General features: G+C 36.9%; 1 long non-coding RNA gene across 1 annotated transcript in view; it reads left to right on the top strand.

Moving 5' to 3' along the window:
• The window catches only part of LOC149083082 (uncharacterized), a 71,069-nt gene extending 58,240 nt beyond the window's left edge, over positions 1-12,829 (top strand). Inside the window, exon 3 of the long non-coding RNA XR_016193306.1 lies at positions 12,502-12,829. This is a non-coding gene — a long non-coding RNA (uncharacterized LOC149083082). The remainder of the gene's footprint in view (positions 1-12,501) is intronic.
• The last annotated feature ends 12,001 nt before the right edge of the window (positions 12,830-24,830 follow it).

Below are 24,830 nucleotides of genomic sequence, written 5' to 3'. Positions count from 1 at the left end.
ATTCATTTGAGAAATTTCAATTGCTCTCTTCCGGTATATGTATTTATTTTCAGATTGCTAATTTCGTATTTCCTTTTGATTGCAGCATCTCTGTTTTAAAACTATGTCAGAAGTCCTCGGATCAGTGTGGGTAACTCGTGGGAAATTTCCCATATTCGTGGAAAAAATTAACCAAAATTGGTCCACATGGGAAATTTCTTGGCGTTTGTGGAAAATTTTGAGAGTTCATCAAACAAAAGAATTTTTATTGGAAAAAAATATATAAATGCAAAAAACAATGCTTTTCTAGCGTAAAATACTTGACAGCATATTTCCATCGATAGATGGCATGACAATTATCATAATGTGTGGGAAAAATTTAGTCAAAAGGGAAATTTTGCTTGACAAGGTTACCATCACTGCCTCGGATTGTGGTACGTGTACCCGTGGGGAAGTGACTGTCATTCAGGACTACGGGGAACGTGATCGGCAATGCTACTGCTACTCTTATTTAACCGTATATGCACCTCGTGCACATTCCTCTGCATATTTTCTAACGAATCAGTACATGTAAGAACGTGTTGTGAATGTATATGCGTAGCTCTAACGTATTTATGTTGTAAGAACTGAGCCTGGTTTGTGTTCTTGTTTGTGCTGCCACCCATCTTTCATATTTCGAAGTGACGATGATAAATTCTTGGATTTTTTTTTAATGTTATGTAAGTATCATGTGGAAGGTCGAAGGGGAGGCTGGCTCTCATTCGTACAACCCTGCATGAGCGATGCTGCAAAGAACGAGTGTAGTCATAAGATAAAAAAGTGGAAAACGTTAGTTTTGGCACAATATGCAAGAAGGTTCACAAACTTTCTTAGCATTTTAATATATACATATAGTTACGCCCACCTTCAGTTCATTTCTAGTGGTATGCAAGTCTTCAGTGCATTTGCAACGGGTGATTGGATCATTTAAAGTTGCAGTAGAAGCTTAAACGAGGGTGCAATGGATGCGGCGCACCCGGGTGGCAGATGGGAAAGAGCTTAGACACCAAAATGTCTAAAAATTTCTTATAATAAAAATTCACGAGCGAGACATCACGTTTTTGGGCATACTTGGACGCCAAAGACATTGAGAAAATTTGAAGGAACAAACAAAGTATTGGATAGTAATACCAGAAACATAAATGCACTCTATCAAAAGGGGGAAGCGTGCATTTTTTGGTCCCCACCCAGTGATTCTTCTGAAACATTCAAATAAAGGCAAAGTAAACGCCTTTGAAATAAATTTGTTGGTGGAAATCGCCTCGTTATATTTCTTTTTACAGGATAACCGTAAGTTTCGATAGTCATAAAGAAGAGCTGTTTTGTTATGTGGCATTATTAAGAAAGCGAAATAATCCTACACCAAAAAGCAGGACATATCGTCATTGACATTTTCTCGTTGAGCAATAGTAAAGCGCGTTTTACCCACATTTGTGCTATTTTGTTTTTGCTTTTTTTTTCTTTCTAACTTTTCTTCTTTTTTTAATCAAATGTCTCAGCAAATGTCTGGCTTAAGAAACGTGTATTCCCCCCCCCCCCCGGGACAGACGTGGTAACAACTTTCTAGTTGGGTGTCGTATAAAAAGTTTTTTTTTCATATTTATACAACCCCTAGCGAATATGAATGATGGATCTGAGATCTCTTTGTTTGGATACGTTTTTCCAATTGCAAGTATGCCTTCTGGGATCAACGGTTTGCAAATTATTTGCGGTGTGTGCTGTTAGCTATGCATCCTGTAATGTAAAAAGGATATAAGATCCTTTCTTTACTTTTTCGCGTATAATATGTGATTCTTCAATAATATGTTTTCCTCGTGAATACCCCTTTAATTTAAGAACCGTTCATGGCAATGGTTCTTAAGCGGGGGGTCCATGGACCTCTCGTAGGATTTCGAAGTAGTTTCAGGGTGTCCGCCAGAGCTCGACACATTTATTGCCCGACATTTGCACTGGCATGTATTTTTTTCAACACATGCCTGACGCGGGCATAAAAAGTCCAAAAGTTTAAAAATTTTACTTATTTAAATTTAAAAAAAAATCTAACACTAAACATTCATTTGTTTTAGTTTTTCCATCGACTATAATGCAAGTGTTCCCACATACATGCATGAAATTCCACAGAAATGCTTTCTTTGGCAGCCGTGATGCAAATGTGTAGTCAACGTATTGTGATCTATTTTTACGGTCCTAATATTTAACAGCCCAGTGCGGACATGGGCCTATACAGCAACTGGGCTTCGAATCTTTGGCCAGCTTGTCTTTCGTGATAACTACAGATGATGGGCGAACGAAAGACGCTTGTTAAAGATTATTACTAAACATTTGTGTGCGTCAGAAAGATAAATTATGTTGCCTTGAACGATTATAAATGAGTTAGAATTCTACTAACTTTTTCGTACTGATAACTTTTGCACAGAAGACAAATACGCATAATACCAGTTATGCTTTTCTCAAAATTACTTTTTGAAAGTACCAAAAAACTATAGTAACTGGTATTTCGGCACATCAAATTTATGCCATTATGTAATATATAAATAAAAAACGTATAGTTTTATACAATATGTTGAGCAATTTTATGCTGCACATCGGTTTGAAACCGACAAAAATTTTATTTTAAGAAATATGATAGATATTTTTTTTTATTCAATAGGTGGCAGCAAAAGCCCTAGATCAACGCTGTTTCTCGCATTTATAATACCAAGGTATAATTACAAAACCGTTTTTAAAATTTTATATATAAATATGAAATATTTATGTAAATTAGAGGTATAAAAATTATAAAGTTTCCCTACTGGCTATAGTTGTGACTAGACCTGCTAAATCCAGTGGCTACTCACGAACGCGAGAAAAAAATACAATCTCAACGTTGTGTGGCTCAACTCCACACACAGATGTTACTTTCATATCGAACACAATACATTTAACAAAAGTACAAATAAAAAATACTTTCACTCATCTCTTTTATCTATCATTTATTTTTGTTGGTTTTTTTCACATTAACTGAAATATACCACACAGTCAAATCTTTAATGACGGGCACCTGTTTCGAATAGAATCCTGTCACTTACTGTACGCTTTCTCCATTATTCAAATTCTCTAATGATATTATAGAATTTTTTTATGAAAACCTTGTTTAGTGCATATTTTTCCCATTGAGCTACTGTTAATGATGGTTTTATACCCTTTCTACCTCAGCATTGCTTGACGAAATCGTCAATAGAGTTTGTGTTATCATCCTCATCGTACCAAACTTGGTAAACTTTGGAGAAGTCCTCTTCTCCAACAGTGGTTAAAAAGATATTGATGGTTTAAAATTTGTGTGCATTTGTGTTTCTGAGCATTTCCCACTCAGAATATGATCTTTCTTCAGATAGGGAAACAAAATAATTGGCACTTTTTTTTTTCAGCTTACTGTCTCCATATTATCGCCCTTCGATTTATTGACAAAAAAGGTCCACGCAACATAAAAGAACCCCTGTTTTAAGGGCATATACCAAACGGTATAAAAATTGACGAGTTTTATCACTAATATATCTTGAACCAGATCAGCAGCCGATGGTTTTAGACAACTGATGATCCGTGAAAAATTATGTGGAGGCCAGTACATACACAAAAAAAATTGTCATTTTTATATTTATTTAATTTTCTCATTTTGTTCTTATTCATCTTCTTCATGTCAAAAAGGACACAAGAGAGGCCAAAAATTAGTGTTTATTACGTTTGTCAAGGGTGTGTGCCTACATTGATGTGCTCCTACTCAATGCTTTTGAATCGGTTCCTTTCTTTTCTTTTTTTTTGGAGTGTTATTAGGGAGCCGTGGGTACACTGTATCATAGCGATTGAACCGTGGTGGGAAAAAGTTTGAGGATCAGTTCTCTAAGTTATTCAAAATCGTGAGTGTGCAACTTTCAATTGTGTAAATGATGTTCACTTTCTTAAATAAAATACCATATACGTGCATATAGAGTTATTATCATAAAATATGATAAGTAGAGTGGGTGGCAAACGAAGGAAAAACAACCAATTTTTTTACACGCGTAGAATGTAATACTGTTCTTTATACAAAATCCCACCTTCACACAGCAATAGATTTTTTTTTCTCTCCGTCCTCCTGTAACAACGTACGCTACGCACGCACGCACACACACACACGCACACACACCTTCTTTACGGTTTTTAAATCATAACTTCTCTTGAACTCCCATGCCATAAATATTACAGCGAAAGGAGCCGTCAAAAATTACCATCCACACATTTTACATGACCTCTGGCACTGCTGCTTCTGCTGCTTCTTCTGTAAAGAAAAGTGAAAATATACGGACATACAGTGTATATCAAGTGGGTAGAGGAGGGTGGGGGATTGTTTCAATGATATATACGTCGTAGTCTGTTGAGGATCAAAGAGTTTTCCGCACATTCCTCCACTATATAGCAATACCACTCACGTTTACCTTCTCTTTCAAATAGTATCTGGTTTGGCAGCTTAGTCGTACGGTAGGTGGCTATAGTAGCGTATCATGTGTTAATCATAGCACAAGGTAGTCACCGATACAGCGCCTCTTCTCAAGGACGACTTGGACGGTTGAAAAACCTTCTACATCTTCCTTTTATTCATTTATTTTTCCCCACATAATTTTTAACTTGAGTTTCAAATGAAGCTAATAGGAGAATGTAAGTACAGATGTTCCAGTCATAGACGCCGGAACCTGAGAGCAGAGAATATTTAAGTACTCCCCCCCCCCCCCAATAATTAATGAATATACTATATGAAACGTAACCCTCCCCCAAACCTCTGCATACGATTTCGAGTCCCGTACCGTACATACGGGATGACCAGTAACTTTCAGCCTCCCCCCCCCCCTCAATGTTTTCTCTAACGTCGGCACCTCTGGTGCACATGTGAGAGAAAAACGTGGTGGTCTGGTGCACGTGTGAGGAAAATAATTAACTGATTTTGCAATCCACACTATTTTTCGCTTTGGATCCATTCAAGTAGAGCGTAAGCAGAACTTGACTATTTTTGAGTCCCTTTTTCACCCCCTCCTCTCCCCCACCGTCAGCAAAAGAAAATATGTTGGCCATAGCTTCCTAGACTGGTACTGGTCCCTATCTGGGACTCCGTGAAGACAATGAGCTGATATTGGTATATGGCGATGGGGCCTGGGTATCCCACCGCATTTGAGGGTCCCATTTTCATCAGATGTCAGCAAATGCGAACCCCTCCCCTTCCCCCCCCCCATGTGTGCTTACGTAATACGTACTTGAGTGGCCCCTTTTCCTAGTTCTAGTCATCGAACTGAACATTCAACAGCATCATATCTGGAGTGTGTCATGCAATTCTTCATGTGAAAGATGTGATGCATTATTTATTTCATTAAATTCGAGAATTGTTATTTATTTTCAAATAACTTTTTGTAATTAATTAATTAATTATCTTTGATCAATCATTTCTTTTATCACGTCGGAAATTTGTTCTGATAATTCTAAAATTTCATGATTCAATTTTCATTAATCATATTAGTTCTTTCAAGAATTCTAAATTTTTTTCATGAATTATCACTTTTAACAATTATGAAATTACTCTTGACAATTCTGAAACTGCTCTCAATAATTCTGAAATTATTTCTATCAGCATTTCTGCAATTATTTCTTTCAGTAATTCTGTAAGTATTTTTTACATTAGTTATAAATTTTCTCATCAATTATAAAATAATTTTTTTCAATAATTTAAAAAAAAAAGCATTTCTTTCATTAAGGTGTTTGTTAGCATTGTGCGACTACATACCTTTGAAATCGTGCGACTACATACCTTTTGAATGCCGAATTTGGCCTCTCGAAATATGTATTTTATATGAAATATCATATAGGCCTCACACACACACACAAAAGCTGTTTTGGCTCAAGCCCTCCCCCCACCGAATTTGTTGTGACGGCCCTTTTAAGGCATCAAATACACAGCATTACTATTAAATCTGCAAAGTATATCACAGTTCTAAATAAAGCAGTACAGATTGTAGTGGCTGGTGCTCTTTAATATTTTTTTTTATTTAATTGTTTTTCTATGTAAAGTATCTATTTTCTAAAAATGGTCTGCGGGCCGCAGTAAAAAGCTCGATGGGCCACATTTGGTCAGCGGGACATGGGTTGAAAACCCCTTGCTGTAGACGAATCATCGAAGACATCATCGTTCATGTAAATTCTCACCGAATTTTTGAATTTTTTTATTTACTCAAGAAACATTTTGAACAACGATAAAATACTCTGAACCAGTGGCTCTCAAAGTCTGCGTCACAATTCCTAGTGCCGTGATCAGCCTTTATCAGAGGCGTCACGGTGAGCTAGAAATATAGATGCGTACTTGTTCAGTGATTTGAAGTGGTTCTTTTCAAGAATATTTCGGAGTGCCGTGGATAATGGTGGCAAAGCGGAGATAACCATTGTGAATTGGGGCTAACATACTAGAGTCACTTGCGGAACCACAAGTTTGTATTGAAAATTTTCCAAATCGAGAGCTCATCAAAAGCATTATTTCCCGATCGAGAGTCGTATGGCACCGTCCTTGTGGCCTTGGGATGTTCAATGGGGGGGGGGGGGGGGGGGGGGCACGAATGAAACTCAAGAGAAAGGGATGTCATAACAGGTGGTTAAGTGGGCCACAGAGAGTTCTGAACAGAAGACGACAAAGGTGAACTATCTGGGCGAGACCTATAACGAGAAAAGTGGGACTATTTTTTTATCCACTAGAACTATCCACAGAAGCTCACCAAGAGGACGGTTGGTAAGCCTAGCGTAGAGGTGACTGAAATCCATCTTACTTATGAAATTTTCGCACAATTCAATCATAAATTCATAAATCAATTGAATTAATAGAAATATGGGACGGAAGGATATTGGTTACTACGAGAAGAAAATGTGGTCCAAAGGGGACCACGTAGGATTAAAATTAAGAGACACTTCACAAAGCTACTGCTCCTCAACCAAAGGGGTAGCCACCGTATTCCTGTAATTGCTTTTTTCTTTTCTTCTTTTTTTTTTTTTGTAGGAGCCACTAGAAAGATTTTATGCGCCAAATAAAATTTTCAAACGCTCGAGAGGAAACGTAAAAAAATTATAATTTGTCCATTTTCAGCCGTACGAGTATCCACTACGCAGATACCGTCAGTCACCTTCGTTCTATGATAATAGCATGTAATTGATAATGGACATTTTAAGAATATTGTCATACGATTTTAATTCATTGTTCATTGCTGATGTTGTAGCACCATTTGTCGAAATAATTTTTGTACTAAAAATATAACGGCTTCCTGAATTGAATTTTTCGGCCTGTCCCGCGAAATTCTGCCTCTAGAAAATTATTTTCTTTTTAAATCAAGCATTTCCATGACATTTCTTTTTTGAAAACCATCACTCTATTTCACACACCCTGTTTTCACATACCAAAAAGAAATACCCTTTCAACTGCTATTTAAGAAGATTGTCTCAGATGGAAATATTTCGCTAAATTATCCATCTTAAATCTGAAAACTCACCGCAAAGGTGAAGTATTTAAGTGAAATGAGAACATCTTAAGAAAAACTAGGACTTTTTACTTGCAATCCATTAGAACTATCAACAAAAGCCCTCAAGAGGGAGGACTCTGGCACAGTGTCTCTCAACCTTTCTAAACCCAAGGACCAGTAAAATGTCTGAAACAATTCAACGGACCACTTGAGTCCCATATTACGGGACATTTCTGTATTTTTAATAGTTCTGAATTTCTTTTTAAATACATTTGTCCCGTTTTTTAATCATGTTTATTTACAATGCTCACTAAAATCGTTAATAAAAAAAGTTTTTATAACTTATGATAATTTTGGGCATAAATACACATTTTTAAAGACAATTGGCGACGTTCCGTATTTTACAGTAATCGTGCCATTTGAATTGTTTTTCCGTCAAAGTTTTGTTTACTGCGATTTGTAGCAACCTTTTATTTCTCCAACGTTCACCACACCCCCCCCCCCTTTTTGCTGTAATTAGCAATATAGTGATATCCCTTATTTAGGATCGTTTAGGATCGCAATTTCCTGCATTTTCCTTGATGAGGTATAATGAACCTAAGTATGACAGTACAGTTTTTATTGGCAAATCCATATGGATACTACTATAATCTCAATTACAACAATTGAATAAGTTTCCATCTAGTTAAAATTAAAGTATTAAGTCTGCGTACGGAACACCTGAACCATCGTCGCGGACCATAGGTTTAGAAACGCTGCTCTAGCACGATGGTTTGGTCGAAATTCACCTTATTTATATAATTTTTGTACAATGTGAACAAAAATAAATTTAAAAAAAGACGGTTCAACTCTTCCGTGTGGGGAGAGAGAAGAATTTTGGTTAAAGAATTCCACGAGAAGAAAATATGGTCCAAAGGGAGGCATAGGAAAAAAATTAAGAGACATTTCACTGTACTCTTTACAGTAATTTTCATTTATTGTCCATTTACAATTGCTGGTATCACAGCGCCATCCATCGGTAGAATTTTTCGCCATCTCTAGAATAATTTAAAATGAAGGACACAAATTTTGTGGCCTGTCACATGAATATTTTGCCGGAACCACTTTTCCAATATGAAGTGTTTCCATGGTTTCGCTTTTAAAAAAAAATTGTCGTGGAAGTTGGCTTTTTGTCTGTGGTTCCCAACTTCGAGACGCAAATGTAAGCCGATACGCACTCAGACTGTTAGGTACACACACCCACACTTCCAGCACAACTCACTAGGTAGTAAATTGTCCATGGCGATAGACTTGAGTTGTGCTCGGGTTGAAGAAAGAAAGGAAGATTCACTGTCTTCACTTCAAAATATGGAAGGTAAATGGCAGCACCAGCAAGTACACGAAAAAAGCACAACTCTGACAACATAAATACGTCAAGGTCGCGCATATACACGTTCCTGCATGCACCGATTCGTTAGGAATTCCCCCGTAGGAATGTATGTACTGTTAAGTATTCCATTTTAGGACACTGTATTCACGCAGCAAAAATTTGCCGCCATTGACAGAGAAGAATATCACAATATTACGGATGGAAATATTTTCGATATCCATTCATCTTATATCGGAAAGCTTTGGAAGAAGTTGAAATTCTATCGCAAACCGAATAAAATATGCATGTATATTTGGAAAGATTTTGTATCGTAATAGTTGGGAAAACCTTTCTGTTTGTAACGGAAATGATGCTTGACAGCAGAAAAAAAAATATTTTTTCTTATAGAAACGTCCAGCAAAATAAGGTGCCTTACACCAACATTGAACATATGTCTAGATAAAATGAAGAAAAAAAGAAACCATAAAAATGATAGAGACCAGCCAAATGAAACACTATTGCAACTTCTAGTCTTCGTTTTTGTTTCTTTGCCCTCGAAATCGAAATCCCTCGACAATAAAGAAAACACCGTGATGGAAACACCGCGGTATGCGGCTTCCAGTTGCTTTTTTCCTTGCTACGTCGGAGATTAAAGACACCATCTCTACATCCAGACGTGGACAAATCCACTCACATGAGATAGCTGGAAACCTAAGGGAAAAAAATAAAATTGTGCAATCCACAATGAGATGTCATGCTTCATGATGTATTGTTTGTTCACCTGCAACCGTACAACAATTCTCTATGGACCAAGACCTTGGCCATATTAGACGAAATACTGAGGGCTACGTATGTATAACCCATTCTCGGCCATCACATTAAAAAATTGCTTCCAATATATCTTATGGATTTAGTGCTCCTTCCGATGTCAGAACGGACCAGTAAATCCTATCTTTTATTATGTTGCTTTTTTTTTTCTGTTTTATATCTGTATACATCACAATTTTTTTCCCTCGTTTTTACCCTACCGATAGAATTTTTTTGGGCTTTTATTTTTCGCTCTATCCATACTCGAAAATGATGTTTATCTACCTGGCGGTCTTCCGGGATTAGCTTCGGAAAGATATAAATGCAATTTTTCTTTTGTCCCGTACGCACACGCATACGTGTCTCCTAGACCTATTACACAAACACCTGAAAAAAACGAGTGAAAAAAATATATATATAAATGGATAATTTATAGACGACAAAAGAACGCAATGCAACGGAGCCATGAAAATGAAGGACTCGAATTGATCCAATATCTGTCTGTGACGTTTTTTGAACCCGTGGGGAAAATATGCAAGGAAAGAAAGGGTTAACACGGAAGGAAAAAAAAAATAAGTAAAAAAAATTTTGACAGAACAACAATGCATATTTAACAAGAAATTTATGTCTCCCAAGTAACACTGGTATTATATTTATAAGATCGTTTTGTATAGAATATGATGCATCGCGGCGGTGTTTCTGTGATACCAACAAAATTGACGTCGGTACCTTCTTTTTCTACTTTTTAAAAGAAAATATATTTTATTTCATATTTTATATCGTGATTGTGTAAGAGAGAAGGAGAGAGAAAGCTCTTTTTTCATTTCCAGAAGCGTCAAAATATATGTTGTTGTTATTACCTGGTAATTTTTTTTTTCTCCTTCAGATTTTCTCAGTTATGTTTTTCATAACTTTGCTGCGAATCTCTGAATATTTTGTGACGCGTTCAACTCGGCATGGAAAATAAAAATAACACAGACACAATATGTATCTTCGAAGCGACACCTCCAGTTTTACGCATGCATAAGAAGTTTTATGGCTGAATTTTTCAAATTCGGAGGACATTGTCACATGTTGTAAATGTCTCTGTTTTATTTTATGCGAGCTGTTTCGATACCGTTTGGAATTTATTGAACCAAATCCGTTTTTCCGGATACTATATAAGGTTTCTCTCGTACCATGCTAAACTTTTGTGGCACACTGGTTGGAAATCACAAAAAATGTAATTGCGTTTATAATTCAATTTTATTTGTAAAATATTTCACGACATTACTTTAAGGCAGAGGTTTCCAACGTTTCTGACAATTGCAAGACGGCGGTAGAGCATGGACCGTGTTCGTTTTGAAAGAAAGAAAGAATGTTTCGGTTCGTGGGAAATTCTCGATGGCCACGAGATTTTTCAATGGAATCGAAACAAAAATGAACATTTATCTGGCAAAGATATCTTTATTGTAACTCTAGTGAGAAATGACTTGCAAACGGTTTCCGGGTTATTTAACGCCGGCCATGAAAGCCTCAGACAATATTTCTAGTGAGAAAATGTTTACACCTTTTGGTACTTTTCTTATTACTAACCGATACGGTGACCCAGTCCATATTCCAAGGAATTTTTGACAGGGTGTTGCCGGAGTATGTGTAATAACACATCCAGGGAATCCCAAGACAGCCCAACTTTCGATGCCACCCTACCAGTTCTCACTTTCTTTTAAATTCGTATATGACATTGCACGTTGGCAGGGAAATCAAATTGCTATATATGATATCAAAACAGAATAGGACAGGGATAGATAGCACCTAGATGAAGCGACAGGACAAAATTAGTGATTAATACATGTACAGTTTCAAAAAAAGAGTTGCAGGAAAACTAATATTTGCATTGCAAAACGGCGATAAGTATGGAAGTACACATGACACCACTGTCAATGAAGAGCAATGACATACAGCATCTTTTTGATACCACTAAAACCCGAAAAACTCTTATGGAACCCCGGAGGTTTCACAGAACACCAATTATAAACCTAACAGTTGAAAGGGAGGAGACCCTCTGGTGCCGGACACCATTTGAGAATATAGCCTTCATAAGGGCTACCTTCGCTAAGCCATTACTACTTGATATATTTCATTTTAATTCCTGCTTTTTGTTTTGGGTCACATTTTATGCAGACCCCCTCCAACACACGCAAACCTTTCGTGGTGTAGTTTGTGCGCTTTTTTTACGAAAACCACGGAGAAGACAGTTAGTCAGAGGAAACCTCAAATACCCTTAACAAACTCCCCACCTATTTTCCAAGGGAATTGATTCTCAAAAATTATGTAAAGGTCCACAGCCAAAGCCTTCTAGATAGACTCTTAGTAGTATCTAGGAGGCTTTGCCATAGTCCACATATGCGACCATTTTTTCTCTTTACTGATAAGGCAAGTAGGAAAACTGGTCGGCTAAAAACCTCCATATGAGTTAAAATGCTAAAGAAAGGTTTGTTCACGATGGCAAAATAAGAATTCACTCACGTCGATTGATTAATTTCAATTCAAAAAAATCATTATACATAATTTTAAATACAAATTATTTTCTCTTATAAATGGATTAAATTTTTTTTCAGCTTTAATGTACAATAAGAAAAAAAGAGAAGGAAAAAAATAACATTAAGTACCGAAGAAGTCAACTTACATACAAGGAAACAGTCTCAACTAAAATTATTCTTGCGTCCTCAACACAACAACAAAAAAACTTCAGCCACATCGATCGAATTATAAAATAGAAGAAGATAGAAGAATAAATAAATAATAAAAATATCAAAATAAGTTTTTTCTCTTTTCTTTTTTTTGTAGGGACCATGAGAATATATTCCTCTGCCAAGAAAAATCAGTTTATCGGAACGAAATCTAAACGCATTATTCAAATGCACTTTTAGATCGGAATGTTGTCTCTGTATTCGTAAGAGTGGGCATCGGATTGTTCAAATGCGCATCAGAGAAGACGTCTGAAGGGAGAGACGACATAGAGTGCTTCAGATAGAATGTGATGACGGACAAAATGGGCCGGAAGAAAATCCCCTACATATACATGCATCTTTCTTATTTTATTATTTTCTATTTCCCACTCCCTTTTTTTTTAAAAAAAAGAAAAGAAAATGCATACAATAATCCGAAAAGTAAAGAGAGCCTAAAGAATAGAAAAATAGAGAGAGAGAGAAACGAATAATAAATTTGTTTTCAATTTGTATCCAAGTCCAATATCATGGAAATATTTATATATAATGAAAGTGGCTCTCTCTCTTATTTGGATGTTTTTGAACGGATGAAAAAACCAACTTTCTATTATTATTATTATATTAATTCTGTTCAACAATAGTTTGATTTATTTTATTCCTCGTATGGAATGAATTCCGATACATGATGCTTAATATTTTTATTTGATCTTCAAGTGGTTTCACTGTAAAATGCGCTTATTTGAAGGAAAAAAAAATTGTTTTGAAACTGAAAACCTTATCGATTGAATGGAATTTTCAATCTCTGTATTGTAATTGGAACTTGATGTCTATGGCTGAATAAAGTATTTTCCTTGTATGTAGTTGAAGGAAACAGGCAAATTGGGCAATTTATTATGATAAATTTATTTATATAGGCTTAAAAGCGTTTCGCTTTTCTCAAAGTGAGTGATTTATTACGGGATACGTTTGAAAATGTCATTTAAATTCAGTTTATGTTTTTACTGTCTTATTTTTGTAGCTACTTATTGTAAAAAAAAAAAAATAGGTTATCAGTCTTGATTAAAAATTCAAAATAAAATAGAAAATTTTGAGAAATTTTGAATGTTTTATTAAAACTGTGAAAACCTTTTTTTTACAATAAGGAATGTCGACCTCGAAGAAATAATTATACAAAAAATTTCTATAAATTGAATTAAATCCTTAGTTACTAATTACACATCAACCAAATCCTGACTCAACCATTTGCATTCTCATCCCTCCATCATTAAGAAAATGCATTGAATGCTATTCTATACTTCATGTTTTATTCATTATATATGGCAAATAAGAAAAAACAAAAACATACGATACGCATAATGTATATGTATCGAGTATCGATACAACAATAAATCTCTCTATAACGGTATTTTTTCGATTCTTCATTGGCATTGTAGTCTGATATTAGAATTCTTTCGATACAACGATATCTTTAACTACAATAACCCCATCTATAACGATATATCTTTAGGATATTTTGAAGTAACTATAACGGTATTGTCTTTATATTTCGCTCAAAATCACACCTTCAGTATAGTTTTAAATTCCTCACAAGTGTTTGATCTTTCGAAGGTAATCAATAACACACGGTATGTTGCACTATCTACCTTCCGAAAGTGTTAATGAAGTTGCCGTGAAGCTACTTTCTGTGTAGTACACAAAAGCGTTACGCAAAGCACTGTTTTAACGCTTTTTGTTAAGTTTTAACGGAAAGGAAAAAAATCAACTAAATTTTATTTATCAATTAGGTAATCAACTAGAATATTTTAATGCGAATAAATACTTATAAATGCATTTCATGGTGGTATTAATAACGCCAATTTAGAAGAGATGCCAACTAGAGCATAAATTAGGTGGCACCTGATGATAATACTATATCAGAGATGGCACCGCAAAAATGGGACAGGTTGCCTACAGACGGTGAAAGTATTGTATTCAATTCAATTAAAATTATTCAAAACAATGACAGTAGCAAAAACCTATAGTGTCTAAAGTCACTGGGAAAAAGTTCGAATTATCCGAAGTTCAAATTATCCAAATAATCAATGATGGATCTGTAAAATGACGACAAATTGCAACTTAATCATAATCATCATAAACATTCATATAATAATTATTATATAGTATTATATAGTAATAATAGTATATAATAGTAATATAACAGTAATAATTATCAATCATTGAAATTTTATCATCAGTTACGAGACTTTTTCCCAATTTTAATCATTTTCAATTATAATAATTTATCTCAGCTGCTACATCATTCCTAGTTTTGGGAATCTCAGCATCACTACAGAATTTCTTGACCCATATTCAAAGCCTGATTTACGGAAACAGCTCATGATCATCCGTTATGAAACCGTTTCCTTGATTCTGCTTATCATTCTTATTGCTATCAAGGAAATCTGCTTTCACTAACGTATTACACAATCTTAACTTTCCGATACTTTCCACACTTTTAATGACGACAAAAGATTCAGCTTTTGGATTTTAAATGTTACACCTTGATCTATAATTAGGAAAACATAATCAGTATCAAGTAGTACACAGTCTCGATGGACTCCATTTTAAAAATGTTAAAATGAGCATTAAATTATCAAAAAAAAGAGCAGGAGGAAACAGAATTTTCAATCTCTTATTTGTTTTTGAAAATTTCTTGTTTAGAACCATGGACAAATAAAACAAATCTGACTTGTAGAATTTTTCTAAACCAAATTCGCTGATACAAAAACCTTAATTTTCTCCCTCCAACTTCGAATTATCCAAAACATTTGGAAAAATTTTGAATCAAACAAGAAATTTTAGCATTAAATTAGATATAAAGCTGAAGAGTAGTTCGCAAAAATTCCGAATTAACCAAGTTCGACTGTATTTAGATATAAAATATAATAATCAGCTACGCATACCAACATAGTCCGTAAAATTGTTTCGGTTTACTAAGTCAATTACAGTAAATATTATTACGTAATTATTTTAGGAATCCTTATATTTAGAAAAATCTGAGAAACACATGTATACGTTCTGTATATCAAAGGGCTGGATCAAAGTGAACCCAACTTTCAAATTCTTTTTATTCCATTTTATTTTCTAGTTTTATAATTCTTAAATTTTCTGATTGTCAAATTTTTTAAATTTCATAATTCCTAAATTTATATAACAAATTAATATAAGTTAGTAAATTTTCTGATTTTAAATTTTTTAAATTTTACAATTCCTAAATTTTCAGATTTCTGAAATTTCTAACTTCATAATTTCTAAAAATTTCGTAAAATTCCTAATTCCTTTTTTTTTTCCCAAGTATTCTAATTTCTAAATTTTGGAATTTTCTATTCCTTAACCCAGCTTTGCCGCATATAGTTAACCGGTAAACGCCGTGAAGGCTTTGATAAATCTCATTTGTAATACGTACCCCGCCATCTATTAGCGGAGTATGGAAACATCTACAACTATTTTTTTCTACTATACTTTTATTATAAAATTTCCTATTTATTTCTTTTCTTTGGAGAAGAGAAATAATCTATTCTGTAATTTTTCTGTATGTTATGCAAATCAAAACTAGAAATGATTCTATTCTTTATAATGGAGCATAGAAAACTTTTATCTGTGGATTTGTGAAACCTGTACATGCGGGAATGTGCGTGTACGTGTAGTGAAACCTGACGTGAAGTTTTGTTGTTTCTCTGTAATGCTTGTTATGTTTAGTGCTGCCATCTGCCACTAGTTTTTCTAACTATGAGTGAAGTGTTATGATTGAATGATTTATGGTTGTAGGACTGTTGCTCTCTGTGGCGAGACTTTTTAACGGGGAGATCGGCTCGCATTTGCGCCTTGAAGTTGGGAACCACAGAAAACCAACTTCAGCCGACCACCACTGTGGGGTTCGAACCCGGATCCTCGCATCGCGAGTCCGTCACTATAACCACTCGACCACCACAGCGGCAGTAATCTAGAAATGTGGTGTGAACCACTGAAATAATATGGAAATGTGCCATTGGCACAGCTTAAGTGATTTTATAATCTTTCGTGGAGCCACGGTTTGGTTATTTTTGTGGGCCAACAACAAATAACTCCGGGGGCCACATTTGGCCCGCGCACCATGGGTTGAGCACTTATGTTTTATACACTAATCTTAGAAAATGAATTCCGTTCTCTCGTTTTGTTTATTGAATCCTTACTTACACAAACTGTTTACGCGAGAGAGCCATCATCGATCGATCCCGGGAGCGATCTTCTATCCCGGATAGAAAAGGTCGGTCTCTTAACTCAAAACCTGTTCGGCATTAAATACCAGAGAAACCATGAGCGGAATTTTATTCTTGTTTACATCCAACTGTGGAACGGCTGCGCTTTATAGTTAAGCCTCCCTCCGGTCTCTGGATTCCTGATCGAGATTCGAATTCCAAGATCCGTCTTACAATTAGAGCAATTAGTTAATGGCATGTTAAAGTTTCCTGCCCAATTCACGCAATTAGCATCATTAAGTTATTCGCTAATCTATCTGCGAGGGAGCTTACGTGAGGAGCTGCGTGATCCGAGAGACTTACGCGAAGAGCTCCCCCTCCATTTCTATCTCTTCCCTCACTACCTTTATCCCGTTTAATGATTAGCGCTTGGAGATTTAGTAGAGGACAGTGACGTTTGGGAATGGGAATGTAGAGGATACGAAGGAATGGAGTATACGGGACCAAATCCGATTTAGACTTCTCTACTTGATTCAATTAGACATCCCGACTAGTGCTAGGTTGTCCAGGTATTGCAGCGTTAGTAATTACCGGAGCGAGGCAGTAGCAGTTGCTCTCGTTCGGCCATTTGAACTGAAGATTGCAGTGCTGTCTTTCCCATGCGTGTGTGATAGCATCTACAGAAACTTATAGGCTTTGAATGTACGGCAATGGTGCTGTTGTTATCCGTCGTCGGATGAGTATCCATAACTGGTAGATGACCTTTTGACTGAAAGGTGGATTTAGATCGAATAGAATCAGCTTGCCTATGAACCTGATTGGTGATTGTGGGCTTTACCTACATTACCAAGTCTAAAGCGGTAATTGACAGAAGAGAACAGACCGAGCACGACCAGGCTCTGTCGCTTACGCGATTTTAGCTTATGCCCCGGGCCGGAGGAAATTCTGAAAGACAAAGAGGGAGATCGGGGGCGGGGACTTTCGTAACAATACGCATTCGTTAATCCTTATACATACAATCGTTGTGACAACATACATACAACCGTTAGTGGTGGTAATTAGCAGCACAACACTTTCCAATAACGCATAGCAAAATCTTCTATTTTTAATTAGCTTGTTGCAAACTTCTTTCTCTAAACAGTTGATTCCGCTTTTAACGCTCCCCTTAAAACTTCCCCCTTCCTCTTAGTACGACTTATTTCCATGCTACCAACTGATACTCATTGAGATTTTCCGGTTAAAGCGTTTTCCCGCCTTAAAACGCTTTTTTTTATCATGGTTTTATGAAGAACTTTACAAGCTATGTTTCGTACGTGGCACGTATTTTTTCTTCTACGCAAGTTCTCAATTTTTTTCATCCGCGGTGCCCCTTTACCTGATCAACGCTTATTCGTGGCTCCCAGAAATCAAGTATCTAACAAAGAATCTCTTCGAACAACCTTTGACAGGGCAACACCATCTATAGCTGAAGGCCTCCGCGTGAAGCTCGTGACATCACCGAAGAATTTCATCTTACCTATAGCCACTGGCTATACTACAAAAAAGGGTAAAGATGGTGCATGCGTCGGCCTGCTATTTCTTCAGAAAGATCAAGATATATATATATATATATATATATATATATACATGCGTCGGCCTGCTATTTCTTCAGAAAGATCAAGATATATATATATATATATATATATATATAGTGTTTAAAAAATACTTCCTAATTTTAAAATGACATTATATTTCAAATCATTTACTGATCGAAAAACAAGTGGTATGTTCGATGGACATGCGTCGAATCAGTTATGGATAGATGAACTGCCCAAGCTGAAACAGCATTTGAGAACTCTTCCTGTAAACAATGATCTTCAAATAGCCTCATAGAAAGAAATCCTGAACCTCTGTGGTGCCATCTATTAGTTAATATCGTAACTGGTTTTGCAAACCGGTGTATTTAAAACTAAACGAGTGGCCATCATGTTTCATGTTTCCACCTATCACTGTTTCTAAGTTATTTATCCATTTCAGAGTTAGGGAGAGTCCTTTCTCAAACACCCCGTAGTCAGAAAAGACCCCTTCCCATTGGTATGGTCTCAAATCCAATGAATTTGCTTTCATAATAGCCTAGTGGAAACAAACTTAAGCAGCAATCCTTGATAAACTTCGTCTTAAGTCACTAAAAATGCAACGACCTCGAACATAGCAACAAATTTTTCGTCACTTTCGCTTTTATGTTGGTTTCCCAATAAATTCTCAGAATTTCAGCTCAAATCGTTGATACAAGAGTACGAAGCCAAACTGAGATGAAGTTCGGAAAGAAAAATCACGTGCCTCCTGGAAATCGAACCACCAACCTCTCGAAGTCCGGGTGAATGCTCTACCGTTAAACTACAGAGGACTGACATTTCCTTTCTATAGAACAGCGGTTCTCAAATGAACGCTTGGACTCAGAGGTCTATCGCCTTTTCACCGAGGGCCCACGGCCTAATCCGGGAGGTCCATGGCAGACATCAAGATATCCGGGGGTCCACAACTAAAAGTATTTGGGAATTGCGCTATAGAGCATACAAGTACACTGGTGAAATAAATTAAGAGAATTTCATGAGAAGAACTGAACTGAACATTTGTCGATTATAGCGAGGCGTAACAGGAGTGCTACAGCTTCTCAGCTCTCTCGTGACTTGTATGCAGCCACAGGAACCCGTGTATCAAGGGTGACTGTTTCCAAAAGACTTCATGAGAGAGGGTTGTTTGCAAGAGGACCTGCTGTTTGCATCCCGCTCACTTCTACGGACAGGAGAATCCGTTTATCATGGTGCAGAGAGCATAGAGATTGGAGTATGCATCAATGGGCGACCGTTCTCTTCACTGATGAGTCCCGGTTCAGCCTAATCACCGATTCTCGCCATACGTTCATATGAAGGGACCCGCTACCTACCCTCCAATGTCCGCGAAATCGACCATTATGGCGGAGGAGGTTTAATGGTCTGGGCAGGCATCATGTTGGAAGGTCGCACACCTCTCCATGTCTTTGAAAGAGGCACTATGACTGGTGTGAGGTACAGGGATGAGGTCTTGGAGCCCTATGTTCGCCTTTTCAGGGGTGCAGTTGGCCCTGAGTTCATTTTAATGGACGATAACGCGAGGCCACATAGAGCTCTTCTGCTCGACGATTTTCTAGAGAGTGAGGATATTCGCCGGATGGATTGGCCAGCCAGATCTCCAGACCTTAACCCTATAGAGCATGTCTGCGACGCTCTGGAGTGGGCAATTGCAACTCGCAGCCCCCCTCCGGGAACCATCCAGGGAATGAAAACAGCGTTGCTGAACGAGTGGGACCAATTGCCACAGGAAATGATAAACTGCCTTATTTCAAGTATGAAATCACGCTGCGAGACCTGTATATCTGTAAGAGGGGACCATACCCCCTATTAACCCATCTATTAACCCTGACATGTATGGTAATAAAAGTATGATTGCCGATCACTATTCAGTTTCCATCCATTGTACAGTACATAGAAATATTGACAAAGATCACAGATGTCCAGCTGGAACCCTACCGTTACAAGTACAGTCGACTCCACTTCATCAGCTAACAGAGAAACGGATACTCAGCTCAAATGAATAAAATTTTTCGGAAAAACAGAATTTTTCCCATAGAGTAATTTCAATGACTTCTTCCCGCTTAATATTACGCTCTTCACACGTCAACTGTTATTACACATCAACCATTATACATATGATGTTTTTATTGAATGAACATTTGAGAGTGGGTACACACATGGTAGAAATGGTACATTTGAGAGTAGGCATTGACCTCCTAGTATTCAAGTTGTCTTTAATACGTGCCTTTAATTACTTAATTTTTTTCCCTGCTGAGCCAATAGAGGGCTCTTACTTACGTGATGAAAAGTCGCATTGTAATCAAATATAATTTTCATTTAATTTTTTACGTCTGATTTATTCGAGAAGCTTTATTAATGTTGATCCTTCATCAGTTTTTAATATACAAACTATACGAACGTTGTAAAATGGCAATTGACTTGCTCCCCGCATACAATGGATACCCCGCTTAATCGGATATTATGTGCTGAAATCGTTGATATCCGATTAAGTGGGGCCGATACACTGTATCTCTCCTTAACTCTCATTAAATTCATGCGTTCGAGTATGTTATCTTTTAAAGATTTGTGTCCTTCGTTTGAAAAGACTTCTAGAATTCTATCCAAAGCCTACTTGAAGGAATACGTCATGGTCAGGAAATGCTTGCTTGTCGTCTCAATCATCGTTTTAGATTTTAAGATTCAATTTTGCGTCGCTGTATACGAAGACCATCTCCTGGGGTTGGTGCAAATTTTGTTTATTTATGCATTAAGGTGAAACAACCACTTTCATGGTCCCATCTGATTATATATTTAATGCCGATATCTTCAAAATTCAAACCTAGAATTTAACATTTCTAAGATCTTTTCTCAATGCCGTTGTAACCAAATATGAATGCATATGAGAAAACACGTGTATTTCCAAACGGTTTTCGAACAAAAATTCCAAGTTTGCCGGAAATTGTAGAATGTTGTAGTGAAAAATATTGCTTGCTTCTCTGAATATTTTTTAAAATGATGTCTTGTAATACGGACATTGTTCCGTACTTTCCCTCGACTTAATGCGCCTTATACTCCCCCTTGCAGGTGCCACCAAGGAGAGTAAATTCGGTACTTGAACGAACGAAATGTCCCTCCATCTTCCTTTTAGCCTATTAAATATTTCAGACTTCACAAGAAAAAAAAACGTACAAAGAAATATTCCAGACATCTGGCTCAGTATAAATTTTGAGGGAAGGCAAAAACTAAAGAAAAGTCAAGAATTTTCTCCTCTTTTTTTTGGGATATTTCTCCCCCCGTATATATAAATACTGGGGGAATGCGAGTTTCCCAGCGGCCACAAGTGCAACAGACAGCCCAATTTACGGGCATCGCCGTCGGGGAGAGGAGAGGTAAAGGCTTTTCCAATCGCCAACAAGAGGCCTTATAGTCCCCACACACACACTCTCTCTCTCTCTCTTATTCCAGTCCCCAGCGTGTGCAGCATTTACGACCGTTAGATACAGGGTTGTACACAAGCATTCTGCAGATACGGTAAAAAAAAATACAGGAGGAATCACTTTGTTCTTCCTCCTCCCAGTACTTCTTATACAGCCAACGACCATCAACAAACTCTCCATCCTCTTCTTCTCTTTCGAGATGTTGATCTTCAGAAATTTTTCACTCTACACCACGGTGTCTATCTCACCTCATGTTAAGGGATACACACAAGGTACGGAACAAGTTACGAAATAAAAATGAGAAAAAAAAAAAGTAGAAGGCAAGAAGAAGAAATCTCTCCTAGGATCCTTGGGATGGGGATCTCATCAATTCGTTCCCGAGACAATATCAGTAGGAGACGGAAGCCACATACACACACACTCCCTCACTCCCATACTCACCACCCCACCGGCTCTTGGTTTGGGAACGATAGCTCCTGGCGGGATTATCCAGAGCCTCATCCTCCTGTTGTGGGAATTTACCGCAGGTCGCAATTGCGGGTGACGTTTCAATCTATGGCCACTATCTCCCCTTCTTACCCATTTCCTAACCATCGCCCGCAAAACTCTCGGTATCCTACCAATGCTGCCTATCTCTCTCTCTCTCTCTCTCTCTAGTCACTCTCTATATCTCTCGCCCTCAAGTACTTCATCCTACTTCCAGGAGAAGATCAGGGGAACTTTTCTCAAAGTACTGAGGGTACGAGTGGGGAAGAGAAGAAGAAGCTCACTTCAATTTTTCAGGTTGATCGGCACGGGCATTTCCTCTCTGCTATTCCCATCATCCTTCCCCGCAACACGAAAATTACCACTTGAGATCGGCATAATGGTAAATGACAGCATTGGATACAAGTTTTCCTTTGAGTTTTGCGATTAAAGAGAGAGAGGCAGAGAGAGAGAGAGAGAGAGCGTACCTCTATACTTAGAAGATGGTGTCGAAGAGTGAAAGATATGGTATGGTGTATGGTGGTTGCCAAACTGAGGGGTGAAAGAAGTTACCAAAAGAAAAGAAAAGCTCGTTTAAGACTAACTTTTATAGGAAATGAACTGCCTTCGATAGAAAAAAAAAAAAAAGACGCAGCTTTCCGAGTTGATCTAAACGATTCTCTGAAAGAAATTACGGCAGCTTTCCCTGTCAACGGTTAATGTATCCCAGTAAAAGTTTTGCTTTGCTTTTCTTTTGTTGAGTTTAGGGGCGTGGGATAAAGCATGGAATCGGAAGTATCAAGGCAGTAAATGCCAAGTTAGATGTAAGTACTTTTCTTTTTCGTTTCCTTAAGGCAGTAGCAGTTTAGGCTGAGTGAATAGTAGTGACGATTAGAGGGAGGAGCTCGTGGCTTCTGTGTGCTTCCGGCTGAATAGAATCCGCTGGAGATATATACCCCCAAAATGAATTCCAATAGGCAATCACGAACTCAAGCGATTCAGACGCGGGCGCCGTATTGCCTAATTTCAAGATATAGCACGTGACACCACAAATAAGTGGGGAAAAGTGGCTATTTTATACCAAAAACTAAATTTAGTGCAATGAACTTCTGGTAACGTTATGGTACATTTTACGCTAAATTAATTATAATACAGTGTCAAATCTCGATAAGTCGAATGTGCAGCGGACAACTAAAAACTTCGAGTTATTATTGGAAATTCTCTGATTTTTCAGAGTGGGAGAAAGAAAAATTTATTAAAATAATAGCACTATTTAAGAATATCGCATTAATAAAACATGTCAAACTACTGGAAATGAAATTTGTGAGGGTTATTCTAATTTAGTCATAGTATTTAATTATTGAATGGCAATATTTAGAATGTGTGAATATTATATTATGGAAACGGGTGCATATGCATGATTTAGCAATAGAATTCAGGATTTAGCAATAGAAATTCGTTTGATTTATAAATACATAAAGTGTATACAAGATTATTTTCTGTCAAAAAAAAAAATTAGGGATTTTTGACTCTCCCTTTTTTGTCCTTCTTTCGTGAGAAAGTCATTCGTTTTTTGTAAGCATACAAATGAATCTGCCAAATTCTATTGCTAAATCCTGAATTCTATTGCTATGCTAAATTATATATATATATATATTGCTGAATTTTTTTTTAATTTCTCTCATTCCCGAAAACTTCGACTTAAAGGACGAAAACTTCGAGTTAAGGGAAAATGTTAACACCGAAATATAAAAAAGTTCCGGGGGGGGGGGGGGGGGGGCTGAGTGAAGACTTTAACTTAAACAAAATATTCGAGTTATAGGAATTCGATTTATCTTGAATTGACTGTATTTGATTTATTTACCGTAATTTTTGCAACGTTTCGATCAGCAACAAAAATGATATCGACAGAAAATGTAATTTTCATTTGATTCGTAATTCTCTATATCAACGGTTCCCAAATACTTTTAGTCATGGAACACCCCCCCCCCTCCTACACGGAAGTCTTGGTTTCTGCCATGGACCACTAACCCCCCCCCCCTATTTTTAGCAGAAGGAGCTACAGCCATCTTTCAGCGAGAATGTTCTCGAATAATGGAGGACATTCTAGTAAATGGTGACACGATAGCAATGTCATCTGATGGACTGCAAAAGACTTAAAACAACGTTTCATACTCCTATCGACAAATGTCGCCACAGGTACAATTTTTATCAAATCATCGCAATATTACTACTGTAGTCTACCAACTTTGCAGCGGTGCTATATATATATATATATATTAACATGGCACCAATTTATAATTCTACAATTTGGCGGTGGACCCCCCAATAAACCACCACAGAACCCTAAGGATACGGGGGGGGGGGCACCTTAATTGGAATTAGCTGATCTATATACACTCATGTCCATAAATTAAGGATAATGCCAGCTCCGGCAAATAAAGGTTCAGAAACAAAACAAACGTTACTTATTCATAAAGCCCATTTATTAAACAAAAGATAAAGAACAAAGACGATGGTGTATGTATGATACCATTCATAAAAACTACGATTTCTGCTCCCTGGAGCAATTGTAAAAAATATCTCCTTTACAAAAACTTACTATTACATGGTTGGTATGATGGTTAATACATTGTATGTCTCCCATGCGATGAAATACAGTCCGTACAACGCCTAGGCAAGCTGAGTATCAAATTATCGATCTGATCTTGGGGAAGATCACTCCACTCAGCAAGC

This window comes from Pholcus phalangioides, unplaced genomic scaffold (genome assembly GCF_987345545.1).
Source record: "Pholcus phalangioides strain wild (caught in Gottingen) unplaced genomic scaffold, Ppha-v1.0 ptg000009l_1, whole genome shotgun sequence".
NCBI classification, from domain to species: domain Eukaryota; kingdom Metazoa; phylum Arthropoda; class Arachnida; order Araneae; family Pholcidae; genus Pholcus; species Pholcus phalangioides.
The sequence above is the reverse complement of the archived record's forward strand: the minus strand, read 5'-3'. Positions and strand labels throughout refer to the sequence as shown.